The 21,134-nt window shown below is 41.7% G+C and overlaps 1 pseudogene; it reads left to right on the top strand.

Moving 5' to 3' along the window:
• The first annotated feature begins 16,050 nt into the window (after window positions 1–16,050).
• LOC111962371 (C-signal-like) lies at window positions 16,051–20,414 on the top strand (annotated as a pseudogene).
• The last annotated feature ends 720 nt before the right edge of the window (window positions 20,415–21,134 follow it).

The raw sequence follows: 21,134 nt of genomic DNA, 5'->3' as shown, positions 1-21,134 counted from the left end.
ATTTGATAGATATTTTAATGACATAAAAAGCCCTCYTTGTCTTTTAGTTAATTCACGGCCAGGTTGAAGTTCCCTGTGGAGCTGATTTTTTTTGTCCCAAATATGTGTAGGTGTGTGTTGGTTCTCTACTAAACAAAAATATAAATGGAACATGTAAAGTGTTGGTCCCATGTTTCATGAGCTGAAATAAAAGATCCCAGACATTTTCCATATGCACAAAAAGCGTATTTCTCTCAAATGTTGTGCACACATTTGTTTACATTCCTATTAGTGAGCATTTCTCCTTTGCGAAGATAATCCATCCACCTGGCAGGTGTGGCATCTCAAAAAGMTGATTAAACAGAATGATCATTACACAGGTGCACCTTGTGCTGTTTTGTCACACATCACAATGCTACAGATGTCTGAAGTTTTATGCGACTTGAATTTTTGTTCAATATAAATCCAGATTGCCACACTTTTACTCCTACCCACATCTACATACTGTATTATCTCAATTACCTCAACTACCTTGTACACCTGCACATTGACTCTGCTGACTGCAGGAATGTCCATCAGAGCTGTTGCCAAAGAAATGAATGTTAATTTCTCTACCGTAAGCTGCCTCCAATGTCATTTTATAGAATTTGGCAGTATGTCCAATTGGCCTCACAACCGCAGACCACGCCAGTCCAGGCCTTCCACATCCACCTGCGGTATCATCTGAGAGCAGCAACCCGGAAGGCTGATGAAATTTAGGAATATTTTTGTCTAAAACTAATTCTGATTGGCTTGGCATGGCTCCCCAGTGGGTGGGCCTATGCCCTCCCAGGTCCACCCATGGCTGCGCCCCTGCCCAGTCATGTGAAATCCATAGATTAAGGCCTAATTAATTTGTTTMAATTGACTGATTTCCTTATATGAACTGTAACTCAGTAAAATCGTTGAAATTGTTGCATGTTGCGTTTACATTTTTGTTCAGTATATGAGTGGAGCCCAGTAAAAATGGATATCGGTTTCCCTGACATCTGGATCTTTTCTGTAATATCATCGTTTTGTCTTTTTGAGATTGAATGTCAGATATTTTAATGACATAAAAAGCCCTCTTTGTCTTTTAGTTAATTCACGGCCAGGTTGAAGTTCCCTGTGGAGCAGAACTGTTGCAGATTATCTAATTGTTGCTGTAACCTTTCTTTTGTGGGGGACAGCACCAGGTTATCTGCATACAGGAGCCATTTTATTTCTGTATCGTTAAGAGTGAGGCCGGTGGATGTTTATTGTTCTAGTGTTTTTGCCAATTACGAATAATCCTGAATCAATCATGAATAATGATGAGTGAGAAAGTTAGACGCACAAATATCATACCACCTCCGCTCCCCTTTTCACTTACCATTATTCACGATTCATTCAGGACTATCTTTAATCATGGTAGCATCCACATGAATGTAGACGTGTTTAGAAAAGTATTCTATTCTTATATACAATAAAAGTGACTCCAAAATGACACAATACATTATTTATCATTCATTTCTCTTGGGTGTGGTTGGAAGTCCAACGGCTTATATGAAAACTACACCACAATTATTTTTTTTGCAATAAATAAGTTTTCAAAAATGGGTTTGTTTAAACACATAACAAAACCTACTAATTATAAATGTATAAATGAATTGATAGGTAATAACATAAAATAATAAAAATAATAAAAATAATAGTGTGTGTCACTTTCCCAATACCTTTGGAGCTCAAAAAGACTCAAGATATTCCCCTGTTTTACTCTGCACCTTTGGGAAAATAAATGTGTATGTTTATTTCTGTTGTCTGTGTATCATTTCCTTTAATATTACGTCAGGACCACAAGCTTTTCTGAGTTGCAGGGCCTGTATTTTTCCCGATTTGTTATTTTTGTGTTATTGGGGAATCCAACGGGTTCTGGTTGTATTTAATTGCTGATTCAAGAATTTTACATTTTTCATAGATTTMTTTTTGTTTTGAATTTGAATGTCTTAATATTTCTTCAAAATGAGTGTTCCATAGGTACCCATTTTGGATTGCCAATTCTTCTCAGTGTGGTTTGTTTAAGCAGCAGTAGCGGTGCGTGGTTAAAATCACTGGGGAAGCCAAGCCAAGGGRAAAAAAGCCATATTACAACCTACAGTACCAGTCAAAAGTTTGGACACACCTGTTCATTCAAGGGTTTTTCTTAATTTTTTAAAATCATTTTCTACATTGTAGAATAATAGTGAAGACATCAAAACTATGAAAKAACATATGGAATCATGTAGTAGCCAAAAAAGTGTTAAACAAATCACCCTTAGCCTTGATGACAGCTTTGCACACTCTTGGCATTCTCTCAACCAGCTTCACCTGGAATGCTTTTCCAACAGTCTTGAAGGAGTTCCCACATATGATGAGCACTTGTTTGCTGATTTTYMTTCACTCTTTGGTCCAACTCATCCCAAACCATCTAAATTGGGTTGAGGTCGGGTAAATGAGTAGGCCAGGTCATCTGATGCAGCACTCCATCACTCTCCTTCTTGGTCAAATAGCCCTTACACAGCCTGGAGGTGTGTTGGGTCATTGTCCTGTTGAAAAACAAATGATAGTCCCACTAGGCGCAAACCAGATGGCATGGCGTATCGCTGCAGAATGCTGTCGTAGCTATGCTGGTTAAGTGTGCCTTGAATTCTAAATAAATCACTGACAGAGTCACCAGCAAAGCATACCCACACCATCACACCTCCTTCTTCATGCTTCATGGTGGGAACAACACATGCGGARAKCATCCGTTCACCTACTCTGCGTCTCACAAATACACAGCTGTTGAACCAAAAATCTCAAATTTGGACTCATCAGACCAAAGAACAGACTTCCACCATCCTAATGTCCATTGCTCGTGTTTCTTGGCCCAATCAAGTCTCTTCTTATTATTGGTGTCCTTTAGTAGTAGTTTCTTCTTATTGTTATTGGTGTCCTTTAGTAGTGGTTTTCTTTCCTTTCAAGTTCTTGAAATTTTCCTGATTGACTGACCTTCATGTTTTAAAGTAATGGACTGTTGTTTCTTTACTTATTTGAGCTGTTCTTGCCATAATATGGACTTGGTCTTTTACCAAATAGGGCTATCTTCTCTATGCCACCCCGACCTTGTCACAACACAACTGATTGTCTCAAACCCATTAAGGAAAGAAATTCCACAAATTACCTTTTAACAAGAAACACCTGTTAATTAAAATGCATTCCAGGTGACTGCCAAGAGTGTGTAAAGCKSTCATCAAATCAAAYCAAATGTATTTATATAGCCCTTCGTACATCMRCTGATATCTCAAAGTGCTGTACAGAAACCCAGCCTAAAACCCCAARCAGCAAGCAATGCARGTGTAGAAGCACTTTGTCATCARGACAAAGGGTGGCTACTTTGAAGAATCTTGAAGAATTTGATTTGTTTAACACTTTTTTTGGTTACTACATTATTCCATATATGTTATTTCATAGTTTTGATATGTTCACTATTGTAGAAACCAGAAACTACAATGTACAAAATAGTAAAAATAAAGAAAAACCCTTGAATGAGTAGGTGTGTCTAGACTTTTGACTGGTACTGTATATGTTGTGATAATTGTGTTGTTTGCTCTATAACCTGTTAGTTCATATTCCTTRACAACATGATATATAGACCTAAGGCCGAGGCAATAAGAAAACAAAGTGGGCAGAATAAATTCAACCACACCATTGTTTCATCACAAAACCCGAGAGCAACATCGGTCCGGTGTAGTCCACAAAACATATTACATGTAACAAACAGTTACATCACTTACAGCATGGTCAAGCAAGTTAATGTTACTGACATTTTCAAGCTACTAGACAACTATWKKKKTWKARMMMCWSAGAKRYRMAWAWAAMRCYCTSYKYYYMCWMTWYYMSMRCMMYWTYWMMWYYWMMAYWTYAACGTCATTTAAWTACCTATGCTTAGTCTAATACAGTARCAACTGAAAGATACCAAAAATGATTTAGTCCTACCAACATAAGCTAAATATGATGTGGCTGTCCCTGTTAGCTACTGATTTCTGTGTGTGTGTGTGCGTGTGTTCAAGTAGAAAAAACATGTTGACTCACCCTACAGTAGAGAAACGCCAATACCACCCTCCTCTTTCATGATGCTTAAATGTTYTATGACTCTTTCACACAGTACACGCTTTAGTTTTTGTTGTCCTAGGCTACCTGACTAAAATTATTGCTCGCTAGCCTAACTTCCTTTCATGGGCAGTGATGCGCCAGGCCATTAGCCTCCTACATCTAGTTACATGTTGAACTTCCATACTCTCAGGGCAGGGGTACAATGTATGAATTCATGGTTGGATTAGAATCACTGTTATAATCATTGGCCAGTACAAAGAATTCAGTTAAAAAAAGTCCTAATCCCTATCTCCATACATGGCTGATTTAGAGATGCAACAATTCAAGTTTGTTTCTGTCAATGACATTTAGCTTCAGATGTGATGTGATTGGTGTGAAACCACCAGGACCATTCACAGCTAAGCTCACTCAGTTTAGCTCAACGTTGATTGGCTATTGTTTTATACTTTTTTTGTCAAGGGAGGCCAAATGCTCGCCGTCTTCCTTTGCATTCATTGCTACAGGGCGACAACAGTGTCCTACTCTTTTGGACCAGACAGCATCAGATAGATTGTCTACACATACTGAGACAGAGGGTGCGCTGTTCCGTTTGTTTGGATGCTTTCTCCGGTGAGATACATTCAGCCTCTTGCGAATTGAAGGACATTTATGAAACACAGAGAGACAGAATACATGATGATTAACGACCCATGGTGTAATTCTTGGAACTCAAGTCATTTTGTTCACCCGACTTAGAATACCTCACAATTAAATGCCAACCATATTATCTCCCAAGAGAATTCTCCTCCGTCATAGCCGCGGCTGTTTACATCCCACTGAAACTCAAGCTGAAACCTCGACGGCCCTCAAAGAACTTCACTGGACTTTATGCAAACTGGAAACCACATATCCTGAGACTGCATTTATTGTAGCTGGGGATTTTAACAAAGCAAATCTGAGGACTAGGCTGCCAAAATTCTATCAACATATTGACTGTCCTACTCGTGCTACTAAGACTCTCGACCATTGCTATTCAAACTTCCGGGATGGTTACAGGGCCCTCCCCCGCCCACCTTTCGGCAAATCTGACCACGACGCCATCTTACTCCTCAACATCCTATAGGCAGAAACTCAAACAGGAAGTACCCGTGCTTCGTACAATTCAATGCTGGTCCACGCTTCAGGATTGTTTTAATCACGTGGACTGGGATATGTTTTGGGTAGCGAGCGAAAATAGTCTAGACACATTCACGGACACGGTGACTGAGTTCATAAGGAAGCGTTTAGGAGATGTAGTACCACTGTGACTATTAAAACCTACCCTAACCAGAAACCGTGGATAGATGGTATGATTCGCACAAAACTGAAAGCGCGAACCACCGCATTAAACAATGGCAAGGGGACTGGTAATATGGCAGAACATAAACAGTGTAGTTATTCACTCCGTAAGGCAATCAAACAAGCTAAACATCAGTATAGCGATAAAGTGGAGTCGCAATTCAACGGCTCAGACACGGGACGTATGTGGCAGGGACTACAGACAATCATGGACTACAAAAGGAAAACCAGCCACATCGCCGAGACCGACGTCTTGCTTCCGAACAGGCTAAACACATTCTTTGCACGCTTTGAGGATAAAACAGTGCCACCGWCACGGCCTGCTACCAAGGACTGTGGGCTCTCCTTCTCCATGACCGACGTGAGTTTACCCTCACAAGGGTGCCCGTCCAGATGGCATCCCTAGCCGCATCCTCAGAGCATGCGCAGGCCAGCTGGTTGGTGTGTTTACGGGCATATTCAATCTCTCCCTATCCCAGTCTGCTGTTCCCACATGTTTCAAGATGGCCACCATTGTTCCTGTACTCAAGAAGGCAAAGGTAACTGAACTTAATGACGATCGTCCCGTAGCACTCACCTCTTTCATCATGAAGTGCTTTGAGAGACTAGTCAAGGATCATATCACCTCTACCTTACCTGTCACCCTAGACCCACTTCAATTTGCTTCCCACCCCAATAGATCCACAGACGATGCAAACGCCATTACTCTGCACACTGCCCTATCCATCTGGACAAGGGGAATACCTATGTAAGAATGCTGTTTATTGACTCTAGCTCAGAATTCAACCCCATAGTACCCTCCAAGCTCATCATTAAGCTTGAGGCCCTGGATCTGAACCCCACCCTGTGAAACTGGGCCCCCAGGTGTTAAAGGTAGGAAACATCACCTCCACTCCGCTGATCCTCAACACTGGGGCCCCATAAGGGTGCGTGCTCAGCCCCCTCCTGTACTCCCTGTTCACCAATGACTGCGTGGCCAAGCACGCCTCCAACTCAATCATCAAGTTTGCAGACGACACAACAGTAGTAGGCTTGATTACCAACGATGATGAGACAGCATACAGGGAGGAGGTGAGGGCTCTGGGAGTGTGGTGCCTGGAAAACAACCTCTCACTCAATGTCAAAAAAACAAAGGAGATGATCGTGGAATTCAGGAAACAGCAGAGGGTGCACCCCCCTATCTACATCGACGGGACCACAGTGGAGGAGGTGGAAATCTTCAAGTTCCTTAGCTTACACATCATTGCAAACTGAAATGGACCACTSACACAGACAGTGTGGTGAAGAAACCTCAGGAGGCTAAAGAAATKTGGCTTTTTTTACAGATGCACAATGGAAAGCATCCTGTCGGGCTGTATCACCGCCTGGTACTGCAACTGCATCGCACGCAAACGCAAGGCTCTCCAGAGGGTGGTGCGGTCTGCCCAATGCATTACCGGGGGCAAACTACCCGCCCTCCAGGAAACATACAGCACCCGATGTCACAGGAAGGCCAAAAATATCATCAAGGACATCAACCACCCGAGCCACTGCCTGTTCACCCCGCTATCATCCAGAAGGCGAGGTCAGTACAGGTGCATCAAAGCTGGGACCGAGAGGCTGAAAAACAGCTTCTATCTCAAGGCCATCAGACTGTTAAACAACCATCACTAGCACGTTAGAGGCTGCTGCCTATAGGCATAGGCTAGGAATCACTGGTCACTTTAAGGAATGGAACACTAGTCACTTATAATGTTTACATATCTGGCATTACTCATCTGATATGTATATACTGTATTCTATACTATTCTACGGTATCTTAGTCACTTAATAATGTTTACATATCTTGCATTACTCATCTCATCTGTATATACGGCTTTTCTATACAATTCTACTGTATCTTAGTCGGTTCCACTCTGACATTGTTCGTCCAAATGTATATAGTCTTAATTCATTCCTACTTAGATTTGTGTGTATTGGGTATATGTTGTGTAATTTGTTAGATATTACTTGTTAGATATTACTGCACTTTCGGAACTAGAAGAACAAGCATTTCGCTACACCCACAATAACATCTGCTAATCACATGTATGTGACCAATAAAATTMTATTTTGATTTGATTTCATACATTATTTAGTATGTTTTTTAAGTGTATTTTATTGGTACATTTTGGAGGGAAGCCTGGCTTCCCTTGGCAACCATGAATACACGCCACTGACAGGCAGTTCCAATTTTCCCCAAAGTTTTTTAAATCAATGGATACCTCAATTTCATTAGGTTGGTGTATAATGTGTTGCTCTTTTTTCTGAGAGTATGTTTGTATTCTTTTAGGGTTTCCCAATACTGAAGGTGCAGATCCTGGTTTGCTGGTTGTCTATGTCTTTGGTTGGATAGATACTTACGTATTTTATCTTACGCATTTGCAATCACAATCAAACCATTTTTCATAATTTGTCTTTTTTGGATTGGATAACGATGCCAATTTGTCGAACATTTTGTTTATGTTTTGTACAGGCAAATTTACACCTTCCTTATTGTGATTATATRTGTGGGTCAGAAAGTTGTCTAGGAGAGATTATATTTTTGGATTGCCAATTGCTGTAATTTTGCTATGCTCTGATAGTTGTGTTAGTGGGCTGCCTGTGAATGCTCTGAAAGACACTGGACCTAAGTCTGTGATGACATAATCTACAGTACTACTGCCAAGAGGTGAGCTATCTGTATATCTCTCAAAAGATTCCCCTTGTAGCCTTCCATTGACTATGTACAGACCCAGCGTTCAACAGAACTGCAGTAGTTGGTTCCCATTTCTGTTGTTTTTTAGCAAAGTTCTTCCTGGGGGGATATGAGGGCAGAGGAATGCTGATGTTTGTAGGTTTGTGTTTGTCTCCCTGTGTGCTAAAGGTATCTGGTTCTTCTCCAGTCCTAGCATTAAGATCCCCACAGATCAGAACATTTCCTTGGGCCTGGAAATGATTGATCTTCTCTTCTAGAATGGAGAAGCTCTCTTCCTTGGAGTAAGGAGATTCTGATGGGGGGATATATATAGCACACACAAATACCTTTTGGTCAGTGGAGATAGCCTCCTTTTTGATTTTCAGACAAATTAATAATTATTTTGTTTTGATTAGTTCTATTGAGTGTGTTAGCTGTGTTTTGAACCAAATTATCATTCCCCCYGAATTCCACCCCTGGGTGMCTCCTCTCAATTTGGTGAATGGGACCATCATCTCCTTGTACCCTAAAGGACAGCCAGTGAACCCATCTCCTCTACTCCATGTCTCCTGCATACAATAATATCAGAATTTCCTATATCTCTAATAAAATATGGATCCTGCTTTAAGATCAAGAGCGAAGTACTTCAGGCATTGAATGTTCCAATGCTCTCTCTCTCTCTCTCTCTCTCTCTCTCTCTCTCTCTCTCTCTCTCTCTCTCTCTCTCTCTCTCTCTCTCTCTCTCTCTCTCTCTCTCCTCTCTCTCTCTCTCTCTCTCCCGTCTCTCTCTCTCTCTCTCTCTGTCTGAGCACTGACACTCCAGCTTTATCCTCTACTCAATAAGATGTAGTACCATGACCTAGTGTAATCAGTACCACTCTGTGTGTGTCTCTGACGAAGGAACATGGGTTTGGTACTACTAAATTATGTAAATCCCGCAAAGCTTTACAGATTAGGATACTAAGGATTAGATTGTTCATTTTGTGCATAGCTAATGCAATAATTAATTAAGGAGATGTTTGTGATTGAACCTTCTCTGTTTCACCCCTGTATTTTCTACCATCTGTCTCTTCATTCACAGTTCCACCTGTTCAGACTGGGACAATGACAACATCCTGACTAAAWGCTGACAGGGTAACCATCAATGTGATTCACCCGACCAAATCTGTAGAAGCACACCCATATGCAGTAGCGTGGAGCTCTGCCCCCCTTCACTCCCTCCACTGGTCCCACAGTGTCTCAGATGATAGAGAGAGCAGGAATGCAGGAGTGAAGAGAAACAATAATCCTGCAACCTCAGTGGATGCTGCTCAACGCCCGCCAGTGCTTTGATCTTCACACCGCTGGCAASYAATTTCCTGAGCTCTTCTCAGAGGAAGCTTCCTGTAAATGCATGCAAGCCTACCTACCCACCTGAACACAAATATTGTATTTAATGTGGTACAGGCTGCAGAGAAACAGATTCTCCTCATGAAAAGCCTCCATCACCCAAGAGGAAAGGGTGCATGTCAGAGAAACTCTATATGTTTGCAGTTTCACCTTCATAGCCACACCCTTGAGAGAGTCATTGGATCTGTTTCCAGGACAACTTMCATCAGACTTTCCTCTGGTTGTTGTCTAAGTATGTGAGCTATGTGAGTCAGCCATGTCAGGCTGCTGAGCAGTAATGTTGATAAGATATATAATACTCCCACGCCTGTCTCCCTGTCCTTCTGGTGATTGCCATGGAAAAACATTCTCATCTAACAGGGATGTTATTCACTCTTTAGTGACTGAAATTAACTGGTATCCTGAAATGCAAAATTCTTCCAAAACAAAGTGATATGATATTAGTTTACGTGTGATGTCTGACATCTCTAATTTGAAGAAACTACRGTAAACTACTGGGCAAATGCTACAGAGAGTTTCGAGGAGCATATCTATCAGAAGCACGAGCACTAACAAAAACCTAGAGCCCTGTGATAGCTGGTAGACTGGTGGATGGGACAGGTGATGACATTCAAGAGATGTTTCTTTGAGATGCCTCTATTCATATCCTGCTGCCAAACAGACAATGGAGGGCGGTTCTCAGTCTCATCGTTGTGATTCCTGTTGCTGTATTCAACAGCTGCCACTCACGCACTGTTGTGGTTTCTACCTGTTCACTGCCACCTCTCTGGTTATTCACATTTTCACATCCTCCTCAAAGATAATATTTATAAATTAGATTATTAACTTACTTAATTGGCAAAGTTGTCTCCACACCTTTTCTCTGATAAGATTTTATAGGGAACAGTATTTGAATATGCTGTACCTTTCCTGTAACTTATCGGAGCATATTATTACCACCACCACTACCTGAGCAAAAGTGAGTTTAGAATACTTGTACCAATAGTGCTGAAGACTTGTCAGGGTTAAAGRATTTCAGAGAGACACCAATGATAGTGTGGCACAGCAAGCAGCAAATGATTCATGAGAAAAAAATGTTTTTCATTGAATGAAAGTGTATATTGGTACTCTAAATAGACATAGCCAAGCCATCCCTCAGTAAAAAGACGCAAGGTGGATGATGCAGGTGGATCCTGTACAGGGCTCAGAGTTCTAAAGGAAGTCATGTGGAATGCTCTAGAACAGAGGTGTCAAACTCATTCCACGGCGGGCCGAGTGTCTACGGGTTTTTGTTTTTTCCTTTCAATTAAGACCTGGCGTTACTTACTAATTTGTGACCTTAATTCATCAATCAAGTCCAAGGCAGGAGTGAAAACTCATAGAAACTTGTCCTTCTGTGGAATGAGTTTGACACGTGGTCTAGAAGGGGGGGGGAGTGATGTTGTCAGACCAGCCTGTCCGCTCTGGGCCCTGCATTCCCTCAGCTCTCTGACTTCCACACCTCTCAGCAGGTTACCAGGCCGACCTGCTGACTCAGAGCAGCCTGGCTACCTACCTAGCATTCCTCTGGGCTTCACTCAAAGGATTCCTGTATGGTATATCACTGTATCGAGTGCAAGGCAAGTTGCTGTTGAGGTCCCACATGTCTTTTACTGGAGGATTCAGATGTTTCAAGTSAAGCATCAAAATAAAAAGAGACTTAACTCTGTGAGTAATGTTTGACAGTGATGGGCGACTCTAATATACTTTGTAGGAGGCAAACTAGGGCATAGAGACAGTAGTGAGGGAAAACTACTTATGGATGGCCTAAAATCAGTCAGGTTGCCCAAAGGAGAAATACAGGCTTGTAACTCCTTCTTAAAATGTTTTTTGTCTGGTTGAAATGCCAAGCATGCCACATCATACATAAGCTTATTCAGCAGTTTGTGTCCCTTGAAGATAAAAAGTAGTTAGCTTATCTAATTGCTTCTTTGTTAGTTTTTTTACTCATCCATAAATCTGTAACTTTTCAATGTGATTCATCATGACTGTGTGAGGATTCAAGATGAATTGACATAACTTAAATCTTCTCCCGGGATGACCCACTGTATGCTCCATTCTGTCACACAACTTACAGATATTCTTCATTTGCACTGACATATTTCCTTGACCATCGACTTTAAAAAGTGGCAAACATGAATGGTGAAAACAAGTCTTATTCTTGAAATTTGAGTGCTGTAACTGGAATGTGAAATGTCACCTGGTCACCATGGTTACATGACTGAAAGAGCTGCTCTTTGTTCTCCAGTTCAATCAATCAAATGTATTTATAAAGCCCTTTTTACATCAGCCAATGTCACAAAGTGCTATACAGAAACCCAGCCTGAAACCCTAAACAGCAAGCAATGCAGATGATGAAGCACGGTGGCTWGGAAAAAATCCCTAGAAAGGCAGGAACCTAGGAAGAAACCTAGAGAGGAACCAGGCTCTGAGGGGTGGCCAGTCCTCTTCTGGCTATGCCGGGWGGAGATTATAACAGTACATGGCCAAGATGTTCAAATGTTCATAGATGACCAGCAGGGTCAAATAATAATAATCACAGTGGTTGTAGAGGGTCAGCACCTCAGGTTAAATGTCAGTTGGCTTTTCATAGCCGAGCATTCAGTTAGACAGCAGGTGCGGTAGGGAGAGAGACGAAAACAGCAGTTCCGGGACAAAGTAGCACATCCGGTGAACTGGTCAGRGTTCCATAGCTGCAGGCAGAAAAGTTTGAAACTGGAGCAGCAGCACGACCAGGTGGACTGGGGACAGCAAGGAGTCATCAGGTCAGGTAGTCCTGAGACATGGTSTCAGAGCTTCAGTTAGTGCTGAACACGGCTGCTAGAATCTTGACTAGAACCAAAAAATKTGATCATATTGCTTCAGTGCTAGCCTCTCTACACTGTCTTCCTGTTAAGGCTAGGGTTGGTTTCAAGGTTTACCTGCTAACTTACAAAGCATTACATGGGCTTGCTCCTATCTATCTCTCCGATTTGGTCCAGCAGTACATAAATACACGGACCCTATGATCACAAGACGCAGRCCTCCTTATTGTTGACCTTCCGGCTAGACAGTGACCTCAGACACAATCTTCGATGCGAGAAAGCTATATTTCTKAAGTACTGTGGTCAAGATGCTTGCTGGATTCATCGTGCTGGCATCTTCCTGGGGTCCTGCTGCTCCACAAGTGTACTTTCTGATTTGCTGAAGTACAAAAGACTTGCCTCCCTCATCAGTGGCTCCATTTCTGTTGAACGATGTGCCAGAGACCCACTTGGGTCCATCAGGTAAGCTGCGCAGGGGTTAGATCAAAGTTGGCTGCCTGAGGAGTCAGTATGCATGCGAAGTACTCACGCAGTGACTTCAGGAGGACCTGTGTCAACTGTTTTGCAACAGTAGTTGACTGCAAGTCTGCCTCAAGGTTGAGAAGGCACGGCACCACATCAGACAGCGACTGGCTATCAGTTTGAAGTTGGTTGGTGTGGATCGCGAATGGCTCCAGCAACTTCACAAGCTGTTCTAGCTTGGCCCAGTTAGGCTTCATGCTCACCCTCAGATTTCTTCCCTGTTAGCTAGTGATCGCTAGTGATAGGGATGCACAAGATAAGCCTATTTGAAACATCGGCATCTACTGCCAGCATATACCCGCCAGATTCAGAAGCTTGAAAACCCCATTTAATTTTTTYCCCAAAGTTTAGAWGAAAAAAACWAAAACAAAWTTATTTGGTTTTTATTTWAGTTAGTTTAGCAGTCAAAGATAATAGTTTCMGTATAGTTTTAGCTTTTCAAATGTTTTTATTTTTATTTCAGTTTACAAAATAGTTTTTCAAATTGTTGTTTTTATTTTAKTTTCAGTTTTTGTTTACTATAATAACCTTGGCGCACGTGCACACACATACACACACGCAAATGAGCTGGCTGTGAACTGATAGTTTTGTGAAGACATTTTGTATTGCTTATGTTTTTGCTGTTGTTGCAGCTGTTTTTATTAACCCTGTTTGAAGGGGTTAGTCAGTGATACATGTTTAATATTACATAACATGTCAAATGTGCCATGRTTTTTCTCTCWCTCTTTCTGTCAGATAAAGGTAAAGGTACTTGGTTCTTCTTACATGTACTACTAAAGTCAAAGAAAAAGCATTGGATTGGGGTAAACATGGGCAAGAGAGTTTTCTTCCACCATATATCTTGCACCAGTCTAGGTGCTTATTCTTTAAATCCAAGTCACATAAGGATTAATTTATAATGTAAACCTAACCATGTCCTGGCCAGTTGTATGGAGTTCTCTATTGGACAAAAGCCTGTAATAGCATGGGCAGCGCCATTGAGGACTTTCACCATTTTGATTTAGTCAACTGGGCGGGACTTCCAACTTCATTGGCTAATCCCTCCTGATGACCTGGTTGGCATGACATGATGACCCGGTTGGAGTCGTGACAAAAGGGATCAGCCAATGAATTTTACTTGTGAAAAATAACATTTACTATTTCAAGATGGAGATGGCCTTAATGGCGCTGCCCATCCTCTCACAGACACCATCATGACACATATACAGAGATGTTATTTCTAGCCAAGTCTATGGTCCTGGCCCATTACCTTATGTTTTACTGCCCCCCAGTGTCAAGAAGGGACTACACCCCCAAAGAAACTACAGGTATACAACACATAAATAGCTCCTAGCCTCCCATGCATAGGCTACTTTCTGTCCCAAACACTAAAACTGAAACTAAATAATATAAAATGAAATTGAATGTTTTTTTATCAAACCGAAACTAAATAAAAAATTGTGAATCAAGTCTGAAAACAAACTGAAGCTAAACTGAATTTAAAATTTWWAAAAATTAAAAACTGATACAAATTAAACATCATTTTAAATCACAAAACTTGAATAACCTTGGTGTGCGCGCGTGTGTGTATGTGTGTGTATGCGTGTGTGTGTGTGTGTTTACAATGGCCTTGTTTTTTTCAATAAAGTTATGAAGTCATGTGAAAGTTTCTTATCTGATATCAGCACTCACTATCCCTCACAGAGAGAGAGAGAGATTGTGAAAGGGAAAAGGTATCTAATTACGAATACAACATGTCTTGCAGATATTACTGGCCCGTCTTCTTACCAATTGTATTCGTCAGGTGTCATGCTACCCATAGTTCTGCTATGTTTAATGTCCCAGAGCCACTGGTCAAAATAGATGCAATTTCAGATCCATTTATTTACTGTATATCGCAATGTTCATCATTTAAATATTTATATAATTGAACGTTTAAATAGTGGGTGATTGAAGAATGAAATAATGTAGATTTCAGATTACTTTTAATAATAATAATAAGTCTACCACATTTCCTATCCACCACATATACAATGTATTAGGGATATACTGTAAATTATGTTGCAAGTGGTAGCATACCTATAGTATGCCTTTGCTCTGAACTATGGGTAACTCACAACACTTTGTGGAGATAATGCAATGAACAAAAATAGAAACACAACATGCAACAATTTCAACAATTTTACTGAGTTACAGTTCATATAAGGAAATCAGTCAATAAAAAAAAGTGTTAGGTCCTAATCTATGGATTTCACACGACTGGGCAGGAGCACAGCCATGGGTGGGCCTGGAAGGGCATAGGCCCACCCACTTGGGAGCCAGGCCCAGCCAATCAGAATGAGTTTTTACCCACCAAAGGGCTTTATTACAGACAGAAACAGTCATCGGTTTCATCAGCTGTTTGGGTGGCTGGTCTCAGACGATCCYGCAGGTGAAAAAGCTGGATGTGGAGGTCCTGGGCTGGAGTGGTTACACAAGGTCTGCTGTTGTGAGGCCGGTTGGACTTACTGCCAAATTCTCTAAAATGACGTTGGAGGCGGCTTATGCTAGAGAAAGAAACATTAAATTATCTGGCAACAAATCTGGTGGACATTCCTGCAGTYAGCATGCCAATTGCAGGCTCCCTCAAAACTTCAGACATCTGTGGCATTGTGTTGTGTGACAAAACGGCACATTTTAGAGTGGCCTTTTATTGTCCCCAGCACAAGGTGCACCTGTGTCATGATCATGCTGTTTAATCAGCTTCTTGATATGCCACACCTGTCAGGTGGATGGATTATCTTGGCAAAGGAGAAATGCTCACTAACAGGGATGTAAACACATTTTTGCACACAATTTGAGATGGAACATTTTTGTGCGTATGGAACATCTTTGKAACATTTCTGGGATMTTTTGTTTCAGCTYATGAAACATGGGACCAACACATTTTGTGTTTCTATTTTTGTTCAGTATAAAATAAATATTGTATGTATTTCACAACTACGGTTTTCCTGGTAATTGTCCGTCTTTCGTTTCCTACTGGTCTTGCCCTAAGGAGTCTGTTGTCCAAATGCTTGCTGAATAATGAGTGTGCAGGGCATTATTTGTGAAATGGGATGACGCTGGTACTAAGGTGCAGCCCATACAGATTAAACATTAACATAGGTGAAGATGAACTATGAACTCTAAATACTGTTCCCCCCGCACATACATTACACATAATCATAAGGACAGTGTCAGTGTGGGATAAGTTCATTCAATAGGCAGACAGCGACTATGGCGGCTAGGATAGGAGGCAGTGTTCTGGTGACAGGGTCTAACCGGGGAATCRGTCTAGAGCTAGTCCGTCAGCTGGCAGAGTCCACCAGTGCTCCAGCCCAGATCTTTGCCGGGTGTCGAGATCTATATGGAGCTCAGGTAGTCCACAGCCTCTAAGGCCAGTTTACAGAAAGTAGCAAAGTAGCAGAGAGCTCCAGAGCAGCCTAATGCGTGGCACAGAGTATGTAGAGGTTGGCAACAATAGAAAACTGAGCATAGTTTCTGTTTTATGTAGCAAGCTATTTGAGTTAAATATAATACGTAGATTCTCTCATTATTAAGTACTGTACATTTGTTGTGTATTTKAATTGGAAAGATTCATTAGCACGTGACTTTGTATATCCACTTAATTCTCTCTGGAAATTGTCGGAGTGAATCAGGATCCTAGAATTTAGCCTGCCCTGACCCAACACATTTGCTCCTGCTTCAAGGCACTGAAGGAGCTGGCGCAGAGGCATCCCCAACTGCTCACTATTCTGAGATTGGGTAAGGGTTTCTGCTACTTTGGCTTTATAAAAACACAAAAACGAATTTGACCTCTATTGCAATTGCCATGAACATGTTGTAAAAGAAAAAGTCCAATAGCCCAAATGTCCCATGTTGAGGCTTATATTTTGCATATTGTGACCTGCCATAAAAATACACAGTGTCACGACTTCCGCCGAAGTCGGTTCCTCTCCTTGTTCGGGGGTGCTCGGCGGTCGGCGTCGCCGGTCTTCTACCCAYCATCGATCCACTTTTCATTTTCCTTTTGTTTTGTCTTGTCTTCCCACACACCTGGTCTCATTTCCCTCTTACATGTTGTGTATTTAACCCTCTGTTCCCCCCATGTCTTTGTGCGGAATTGTTTATTGTAAGTGCATGTGCACGTTTTCTCTGGTGCGCGACGGGTTTTGTACCCATTTGTTTGTTGTTCTGGTTTCCGGTGGTTTTATGAATAAAACTGCCCAGTTGATTACCCAGTTTTGCTCTCCTGCGCCTGACTTCCCTGCCGCCAGTTACGCACTCCCTTACACACAGAGATAACACAAGAGACAACTTTGTGCAAAAAATGTATTTCTTATAGGGTGACAACAAGAGCTGAGTGAGCTATACTTCCTTCCTAAACTTCTACATTTCAAAAATGTTGTGTTGACAGACGTTGCAGACCCAGTCAGTATATCCGAGGCCTCCAGGGTAGTCGGTGATAAACTGATTGACGGCAGCCTGAATCTGATCATTAACAACGCTGCCATTAAATGAACAACGGGAATAACCACCCTGGCACACTGGCAGTGACGGGAAAGAAGGAGATGGTGGATTTGTTTGTCACCAACGCAGTGGGACMCATGCTCATCGCTAAGGTCGATAMTGTACATGCACTATTACATGAAGTRCTTCARAAGACTAGGCTTTTGTCTTACTGTTTCATTGTTTACTTAYTCCCTTCTCAGGAATGTTGTTATGTTGTACTTTGAGTTATCTGCTCTCTATAAATCTCTCAATGAATACATGCTACACATTAYTTGGGGGATCAATTCCTAAAGGGCAAAGGTGTATGAAAAAGTTACAAGATCCAGATCTTTGATGTATTGACACTGAGATTAAGAAAATTACTTCTTCATCTRTCCTTTCTTGCAGGAGTTCAGGTCATACCTGCAGAAGGCAGCTGACCAATCAGGTCCTGTGACAACAGGGATGTCCTGTAGCAGGGCARCCATCATCAACATCTCCACTCTGCTGTCCTCRGTTGAGAAGTGTCCTGAGACTTTCWCCATGGCCCCTATGTATCCTTACAGGGCCAGCAAGGTATGCTACCATCAGTAGGCCTACTTCTAATGTGATCCTTAACACTCTTCTGGCTGATAGTGGAACAGTTTCTATTGATTCCATGCTGAATAACGAAGATGTGGATAAAATGATTTCTGTTGTCCTATTCTCCACTAGGCAGCACTGAACATGCTGACATGTTGCCTGGCAGAGGACTTCCAGAGGGATGGGATTCTGGTCATGGCCATTCACCCTGGCTGGGTGAAAACTGACATGGGAGGACCACATGTGAGTAACGGGGGGGGGATAAAAATATTGGTTTTCATTAATTATATCAAGAGTGCTTTTGCATGTATCTGTAAAATAAAACTATTAAGCTTAAAAGTCCACAACGGCATTCTACACAATGCACTGCACATTGCTCTGAAGTAGCAAAACTCATTATGATAATTACATATTTGTTTRTAAGTGTAGAATAAGGTAGGACTAGAGTCATAGCAGAATGGCAGAGATCTAAAACTGTTTGTCTGTGATGGGTTTCTGTTCGACAGGCACCGGTGAAGACTGAGGACAGTGCCAAAGGCATTCTGCATGTGATGTCAACCCTCACAGAGAAGCACAATGGCAGCCTTCTGGACTGGGAAGGGAATGGTATCCCATGGTGATGTTCCAGGCCAATGGTCCAGTCTCTGGGACCAATAGACTTAGACTTCTGAGTTCTGTGAAAAAATCTCTTAGTATGACTGAATAATGTTTTGTCTTCCTAAAGGCGAGTCTGTAATCTGTAGTTTCATTTTTCATTCTGATTCAATTTCTTAACTCAGTAAACTGACTGCAAGACTCTCATTGATCATTTGTAATCCTCTAAAAACAGCTTGTCATTATTCGGGACACAAAACAAAATGTGCCAACAGCATTTATCATMTAATTTGTTCATACAATAACTTGTCACTTTACTTTGTCGGACTTATCCAAAAGATAGCACTCGTTATGACTATATAAGAACGGTTAAACTAATGGGCAAAATGATGAGCCATCCTAAAGTTGAGCATAATGGAAATAGATGTGAGTGTTTTCCTGCAACTGTCCCTGTGATGGGCATCACTCTATCACAGCAGATCAGTGGCAGAATGAAAAGAAAAACAGAGGAAAATATGGAAGGACCCAACGGTCAATTCAACATCTATTCCACGTTGATTCAACATAATGTCATTGAAATGACGTGGAAACAACGTTGATTCAACGAGTGTGTGCCCAGTGGGGATGGGTGAAAGACAGATGATGGAAACATAAAGAGGTGACGCAGATTGACCCATTTGCTTTATTATTATTTTTTACATTTTTTTTAATGTTGATTTATCGACACCCCTACTCCTCGTACAACGCTGTGTACAACGGATGTGAAATGGCTAGCTAGTTAGCGGTGGTGCGCGCTAATAGCGTTTCAATCGGTTGCGTSACTCGCTTTGAGACMTTGAAGTAGTGGTTCCCCTTGCTCTGCAAGCTTTTGTGGAGCGATGGGTAACGATGCTTCGTGGGTGACTGTTGTTGATGTGTGCAGAGGGTACCTGGTTCGCGGGCGAGGGGACGGACTAAAGTTATACTGTTACACTGGGTACTACTACATTCACAGAACAGAGCAAACTGTCTCTAACCAGAATAGAAGAGGAGTGGGAGGCCCGGTGCACAACTGAGCAAGAGGACAAGTACATTAGAGTATCTAGTTAAACAGACGCCTCACAAGTCCTCAACTGGCAGCTTCATTAAATAGTACCCGCAAAACACCAGTCTCAACGTCAACAGTGAAGAGGCGACTCCGGGATGCTGGCCTTCTAGGTAGAGTTCCTCTGTCCAGTGTCTTCTGTGTTCTTTTGCCCATCTTAATCTTTTATTTTTATTGGCCAGTCTGAGATATGGCTTTTTCTTTGCAACTCTGCCTAGAAGGCCAGTATCCCGGAGTCGCTTCTTCACTGTTGACGTTGAGACTGGTGCACTGAGTTCTGAGTGCACTGAGTTCTATCAGACAGATAGTTAGCAAACCATGCAACTGCAAACCAAACCAAACCATGCAACTGCATGCTCTGAAAGACCTACACTCAACAATCTCTGCCTTAGTATAGCATGATGAACTGTATCAAAAGCCTTAGAGAGATCAATAAAAGGTGAGACACAGTGCTGTTTTTTGTCAAGGGCTTCAGTGATATCATTTAAAACCTTCATGGCTGCTGTAATTGTGCTATGCTTCTTCCTGAAGCCCGATTGGTACATTGATAAAATAGAGTTAGTAAATAAAAACTCTTTTAGCTGTTCACTCACAAGGGTTTCAAGTATTTTCACTAGGGGTGACAGCTTTGAGATTGGCCTATAATTATTTAAAAGAGTTGAATCCCCCTTTGAAAGTGGTAGGACAAATGCTGATTTCCAGATCTTTGGAATTTCATTACCTTCCAGGGTTAGATTGAACAGATATGTAAGTGGTTCAGCTATGAAGTCAGCTGACAGATTTAAAAAGCAGGGATCCAAAAGATCAGGACCTGCAGGCTTTCTCTGATCTAAAGATTTCAGGGCTTTATGTATCACCTGCACCGAGAATGGCAAAAAGCTAAAAGTTTGACCAGCTCTCACTGTTTCATCCACACAGGGTTGCACAGAGACAGAGGACATTGAATCAAACAGCCTACCAGATGATACAAAGTGCTCATTGAAACAATTCAGCATTTCAGTTTTGTCATATACAGCAAATGAGTCCTTCAAAACACATGACGGTAATTCATTAACATTACTGTTACCAGACATAGACTTAATAGCCTTCCAAAATKTTCTAGGGTCATTCAGGTTATCAGTGGTAACAGACATAAAATATTCAGACTTGGCCTTCCTGAGAAGGAAAGAACACTTGTTTCATAACTGCCTAAAAATAAGCCAATCAGCATCAGAACATGATTTCCTTGCCTTGTGCCTTGATAGTACGAACTGGCCATGACAGACCCAGCAGATTTGGACCAGCTCCGCCAAGCTGTCTCCCTGCAGGGAGCCACCATTGGAAGACATCAGGAGTTGCTACAGGGCCTTTTGGAAAGGCTCAGTTCCTTGACAGAACACCACGACAATGGTTTAAAGGCTATTATGGAGCAAATCAGGGAGTTAGCTCAGAGACTGTCTGCCACCTCTGAAAAATCTCTGAACCTCTGAAAAATTTGCCACCTTAAAATACATAAGAAAACAAAGATAATAAGGGCCAGGGCGTGACACCA

This window comes from Salvelinus sp. IW2-2015, linkage group LG4q.1:29 (genome assembly GCF_002910315.2).
Source record: "Salvelinus sp. IW2-2015 linkage group LG4q.1:29, ASM291031v2, whole genome shotgun sequence".
NCBI lineage: Eukaryota > Metazoa > Chordata > Actinopteri > Salmoniformes > Salmonidae > Salvelinus > Salvelinus sp. IW2-2015.
Note: the sequence above shows the minus strand (reverse complement) of the source record. Positions and strands in the feature narration are given on the sequence as shown.